The sequence below is a fragment of the Apodemus sylvaticus genome, chromosome 8 (assembly GCF_947179515.1).
Source record: "Apodemus sylvaticus chromosome 8, mApoSyl1.1, whole genome shotgun sequence".
NCBI lineage: Eukaryota > Metazoa > Chordata > Mammalia > Rodentia > Muridae > Apodemus > Apodemus sylvaticus.
The window spans coordinates 74,437,923-74,444,865 of NC_067479.1; positions in this window are offsets into that span (position 1 = coordinate 74,437,923).

Consider the following 6,943-nt stretch of genomic DNA (forward strand, 5'->3'; position numbering starts at 1 on the left):
AATATAAGAAAGTTATTTCAGTGAAATAGAGGGGCAGGGGAGAGAAATACAGATATAAAATAGTAGTCTAAAATGTGAATCCCTTCCTTTAAAAAAATGAAGCAAACTTAACTATTTTAATTAGAATTATAAATATTCAGTAACTTTACATAAGCAAAAATGGCAATACAATTCTGAGAAGAGTCGGCAAAATAGCATCATCATTTGGTCTGGACAGTCTGGGATGAGTCGCCATCAAAGAAGCAATAGACTGGAGCATCTACAGATGAAAGTAGGTTGACTGATGAAGGTATTTACACTCATTCATACACACACACACACACACACACACCTGCACACCCATACACACACACACACACCTGCATACCCATACACACAAACACACACCTGCACACCCATACACAAACACACTCCTGCACCCCTGTACACACACATACACAAACACACCTGCACACACACACACACACACACACACACACCTTAAAAAGTTTAAGGCTGAAGAAAAGAATAAAAAAATTTGCATGAACCATGGACTCCTTAGGAGAGCACCAATGAAGCACAGCCCAGAGAAACAGAAGCCATGGGAGCAACTTGATTGACACACAAGCATTCAGCAGCTTTAAGTGGGTGGGCGTTGGGCAGTCTAAGGCAGGTAGTGTTGATTATGGCCAATAGCCATGCCATTCTTCTGAAAGAGAAGGTTTTCTTCCCACTTCAGCTTTAAGATGCCGGGGGTGGGGGGGAGTAGTTCTATGAGATAAAGGAGCCATTTTACATTGAGAAAAGGGTCCCTGCTCAAGAAGTGATATTCTCCATCTATACACTTCATAAGAGAATCATGAAATTCATGGAGCAAAAGTTGAGAGAATTAGAATTAGATAAATCTACAGTTAGAGTAATGAAGCTATAACACTCCCTTTCCGAGTACCTTATAAGACACAGTAGGAACTGGCACTAGATAGAGCAATCAATTAGACCAAACTGACACCTGTACTGACCTGTACTTGTCCATGCATTACTAGTGTACAAACAATGTTCTCTTAGACAGACCATACACGCAGACAGTCCAAACTACACCAGTTAACCTAAAGGACTGAAGTTACATGACATGTGTTTATGCATCACAAAATTATGTAGCATTCACTCACTTGACAAATGCCAAAATACCAAGTATTTGGAAATTAATTAACATATTTCTTAAGTAATACACTGATTAGGATAGAAATGAAAGGGGAAGTTAGAAGCTATTTTGAACTAAGCAGTGGTAAAGCTCAGCCCATGGAAATGTTTTAGGTGTAGCTCGCACATATACACGGGAGGTGTGTAAAGTTTCATAGAGAAGGAAAGGTTCAAGCCATCAATGAGCATCTACCATGAGATTCACGCTGCAACAATCTTCTCCATTTTCCAATTTTTACTCATTTTTAATTAAATAGTTTAATATCCATCCACTCATATCCTGGGTTTGGATCCCACCCGTTACCACTCCCTGTCCTCCAATGACTCACATACACCTCAACTTCTCCCTTCCAGCTTTGTGTGTGTGTGTTTGTTTGCTCGCTTGCTTGTTTGCTAGTTTGTTTTAAATCAATACCCAGTGAGTGCACCTGGTGTGGTCTGTATATGCATGGTGTGGAACCATGTCGTGGATAACATCTTAGAACCAACACCCATGAAGAAAAGGGATTCTCCCTTTTTCCAATTATTGAATGAAATATGTGGAATAAGCTACATGAAACAGGAAGTGTCAGATATTAATTTAAGCGTATTGTTTTCTTATGCTGGGTATTAGCATGGTGTATGACTTTTTCCATACTTTCATTTTCAGTTTTTCAGTCTGTTTTTTATCAGTAAAAAAAAAAATGGGGATTTTTTTTTAAAAAAATAATGTGTATTGCATGGTGAAGTGTGAGACTCACTTTATGGTTCTTTTGATTTGAATGCTTTGCTGCTTATATTTAATGTAATTATTTTAGACTCTAACTTAAAACAAAAGCAACTTTAATACTTGCTTTACCTTTGAGAGACATTTTTGCATATCCCTTTATTTCTGAGTTTTTGGAATTGTGTGAGATAATAATTCAGACAATTTTAGTATCAACATTTTTCATTGTCATATAAAAATCCCAGTGCCATATATGATATACCACTCTGTAAGTTGCTGGTCAAGATGGCCCCAGAGGCCCCTATAAATTAAAATCCATCCCAGTTCTATAGTGTCAATCTCTATATCACACTGAATCACTGACACTAAAACCTTTAAGAACTCCACTGAGAATGCATATACAAAAAGTCTAGAAAAACAACTCCTCATCTTGGGCACTCCGTCAGATCCTCTTGATATATGTAACAAAGGCTTGGGAAACACATTTGAAATCAAAGTGAATTAATAAAACAAAGTTCATAATATTCTTCTGTGGTGTAGTTTTCAATTTACATAGCATATTTCGTGGAGATCCATAGATATTTTGGCCTAACAAATTTCTTACTTGGAAATCACTATATTGCAATGTTGTAATATGACATTGGAAGGTATTCTAAATAGAACAGAGAAACTACTGTGTGATCAACCTTACATAACAGATTTTCTCCATCAACACTTATTCCCACTCCTCATAATATTTCTACAGTGCAGTGAAGGACATAGCAGGACACACACTTTCACTTAGCAGGAAGAAATGTCTTCCTACCTGCATAGCAATGCCAAACTTTGTTTCCTAAGTACAGTACTGACTCTCTAGCCCTGTGCATTTTATTTCAAGTTCAAGCAGACCGGGGAGAGCAATGAATGAAAGAGGCACCAGTCCTCCCAAATCTATCTAGCATGATTGCTACAAGAAGAATTTTATTTCAGTTCAATAATGGACATTCCTGTTACATGAGGCTTTATCATACTTTAACACATGAACACAGCAATGGACACAATAAAAACATCACAGATATTTCAGCTGGACACCAGATGGCAGTGCTTAAGTGAAACACTACTGCCTCTCTTCACAGGAAGTTGTATGCATCCTTTTCCACCGTGAATAAACAGTTTGGACAAGTAAGGACTGTCTCCTTCTTCAAGGCACTGTGGGGGAAAGTTTTCATCATACAGAGCTGTGCCTAAGTATCCCAAAGACATCTCCCTCTGCACTGCAGGCATTCACCCTGTGCTAAGCCAGATACACACACACACATACACACACACACACACACACACACCTGCAACTTCTGCTGCCCACGGTTCATCATCTCAGGCCTGCGAGCCCCTCCCCCAAACTCTCAACTCCTCAAAGTTCCTGGCAGTGTTTAGGTGCCCAGGAGCTTGAGAACTCTGCCCCAGTCTGCACCATTTCTCACCCAAAGAAACATGGGATGCATGCAACTTACTCATGGTAGAGCAGAAATTAAATACTTTTTTTCAGGAGGGGATGCCTGGGAAGAGAAACTCATTGGCTAGACATTAGGGGCCTATCTAGATACCTTATTAGTATGGAGAACTTTAGGCTCTATGATACATGTCAGGTTGTCATAGTCTCCTTAGTGAGGTATTGTGGTAACAAGCTCCAGGACCGGAACAGAGACGGACGCAGATTCAAATGCCTACCATTCCCAGTTATGAGAATTGCTGGGTTTCCTTAATCTGCTCCACCTTACCAGGTTTTCTGTCTGGTGACATGGTTCCACTTAAAACACAAAACATTATAACACAAACAACACCAACAATTGTGCCAGGACACAGGCTGGGTCCCCTATTTTAAGCTGCATTTTGCCTCCCCTGAGTGAGTGTTGGCCATTCATGAACTTGACACTCCAAACAGGGAGAATGTAAGGGACCCAAGTGCCTCTGAGTTTCATCTCCCTGAGCAGCATCCTGACAGGCCAACAGCAACGGCAGACACAGAACTACACATAATTACGGCTTCATATTTCTTTCCACAGTCTACTAGGTATATTCATTTCTCTCTTTATCCCAGAACATTGCTTTCTGCATTTTCTTCAGGTTTGCTTTGTTGGATATAAATTCGAGAAGGCTTTTCTTTGATCATGGAAAGCTTTCCTTTCTCCTTAACTATGGTGGATAATGTTATTTATTATATTAGTCTAGTTTCCCTGTCATGCAATGTATTTTAAGACTATCTCTTGGCCTTTGAAGTTTCCATTGGAAAATGAGCTACTATACTGATGGGTTTTTCTGCATTTGTGACTTGTGGCTTTTGTTTATTTGTGTTTCTTTTTTTTAATTGAATATCGTCTTCGTTTACATTGCCAATGGTAAAACTTTACCTATTTCCCCCCTCCCCAAAGACCCCCAACCCTTCCTCCCACCCACTGCATCCATGTTTATGCCCCTCCACTGGACCCACTCCTCCCTCACCCCTAGGTTTCCCTTTGTTGGGACCTCTATTGAGCCTTTACCTGACCAAAAACTGTCCCTTCCCCCAACAGCATTTAGCTGGACTTCTCAGCCCATGCTATTCAAGCTGTGACATTTCTGGCCGGCAGCCCCCACCCTTCCACTGGTGTTACCCAGCCTATTCAAGCTGCGACATTCCAGCTGTCAGCCTCCACCCTTCCCCTGGTGTTATCTCTGGCCCTTGTTCCTTTGGGAACAATATAGCTGCTTTCACCTTAACAACCAAGGCTGCCTCAGGGCAGTCTCACCTGGAGACCAGCAGAAAACCTGCAAGACTGGAAGCAGGCAACCCACTGAGAAGAAGATCCAAGGAATTCATGACCATTTGGGGGGCAGGGTGGTTTTCTAAAGACTATATATATTGGCTAAATAATAGTAAAGTCAGTCTCTATCGGCAACTGTCGTCTTGACTCAGTTCTCTTTCGTCCCCTTCCCATTTATCCCCAGAATTCTCTTCCAGGTATCCAGTTCACATGTGGCCGCGGGAGGCTACAAAGAACCATTCTTCCCACTGATGCCCAACAAGGCCTTCCTCTGCCACATTTTTGGCTGGAACCATGTGTGCCCCTTGGTTGTCTCCAGAGGGACCCTGCCAGAACCTTACAAATACAGAGACAGAAACTAGCAACCAACTACTGGACTGGGCATTGGGTCCCCCAGTGCAGGAGCTGGAGGGTGATCTGGAGGAGCTGAAGGGGTTTGCAGTTCCATGGGAAGAACAATGACTTTGGCCACCCAGACACCCCAAGACTCCCAGGAACTGAACCATCAACCAAGGGTTACACATGTTTGTGTGTTTCTATTTTAACTTTCAATACACTGTTTTGTTCCATCTATTTAACGTTTTAACTATGATATTCCACGGGGATATTATTGTCTTGTCTTATCTGGATGTTCTGAGTGCTTCTTGAATGAAAGTTTTTTTCTGTGATCTTATTGAAGACTTTGTCTATGGCACTGATTTGGGATTCTTCTCCCTCATTTTTGTCTGTCATTCTGAGGTTTGGTCTTCTCACAGTGCCCTGGTATTTTGTCTTCTGCTAGGCAGAAGAGTCAACTTGCAAGGCTTTCCTTTCAGTTTTCCAGTTGGGTTATTAGATTTTTCAACTCCAAATCCATTTCAATCTCTACGTTTCCATCTTTTCATTAAATTCCATTTTCAGTTCCTGGATTGCCTTCCTCATTTCCATCAGCCTTTTGTTTATCAAGCATTTATTCTCCTAATTTATTTTTCCTGAATTTAATTGGTCTGGTTTTTTTTTTTTTTTTTTTTTTTTTTTTTTTTTTTTTTTGGTGCATGTGTCTTTTTTTAATGCCTGGGATTCTTTGATGAAATTTATAATTGTTATTTTAAATTCTTTGTTCTGCATTTATTAAAGTAATTCCCATTGGCTAATGTTTCTGTAGGATTGGTAGGTTTTTAAATGGTGATAATGGCTTGATCTTTTACATCTTTTATTGTTTGTAGTTTTGCAATTATAACTGGGCATGTGGTCTTTTGCTCCTTCTGTCTCTAATATGGACAGAGCAGGTTGTGACAGAAGAGGGGATGTATGAGCAAGATGAGCCTAGAGGCTGACAATATCTTAGGTGGAATGAAGTCAAATAACCAGAAGAGACTGGTCTTATGTGCAGAGTGTGCATCATGTTTTGAAATATGAAGATGTGCTCTGAAACACACTCTGGCATTTTCAAACTGAAGAACATGTCTTACCATGGCCATTTGTTGAACTGATGTTAATTAAGGCAGGATTGAATTGAGAAAATAAAGGTACAACAATGCAGAATTCTTTCCAATAATTTGAAAATAATACAGAATTGAAACTCAAAGTCATCTTGTTTTAAAAAGCACTGTTAAAAAATAGAAAAATTTCACTTATAATCATGTTACTAGATTATTATGAATAATAAATAATAATGTTTCAGGAAGGTAAGTCTGTAAGTGCAGTTTCCTTACATGATCCCCAGTACTGGAATCCTGCTGCTCCCTATCCTGGCTATATCTTTGAGATTCAGACCTGGTAAGTTCTCTAGACTTATGTACATGAACAGAGAGGGAAACTGAAAAGAATCTGTCTTCTGGCTAAATCACAAGGTTATTGTCCATGATACCACTTGGAAGGAGGCTCAAAACACAGGTTTATGAACAGATGACAAGGAAGCTTCTGTCCTTATTCTAAAGACCTCAGCTTGAATGCAGATGTCTAAGAAGGCACAGTGGTCTTCAAGCTTAGATCGAGTGCTGTGTAGAGAGCTTCCTTCTTTTGACTCTGTTGATTTAAGCCTTTCTGTTTTGTGTTTTGGTGTGGTATGTGCGTGTGCGTGTGTGTGTGTGTGTGTGTGTGTGTGTGTGTTGTTTTTTTGTGGTTTGTTTATTTGTTGTTTGTTTGTCTGTAGTAGGATATAAGCTGAAGAAGAATCTGGTCATTTCTCAAGATCTTGCCTAAACCAATGTAGTTTTGTGCAACTACAGTGGAGAGCAGTACCACTTACTTCCTGGAATTTCAGGGTATCAAGACTTAATTTCCTGTGTCTTTTCCT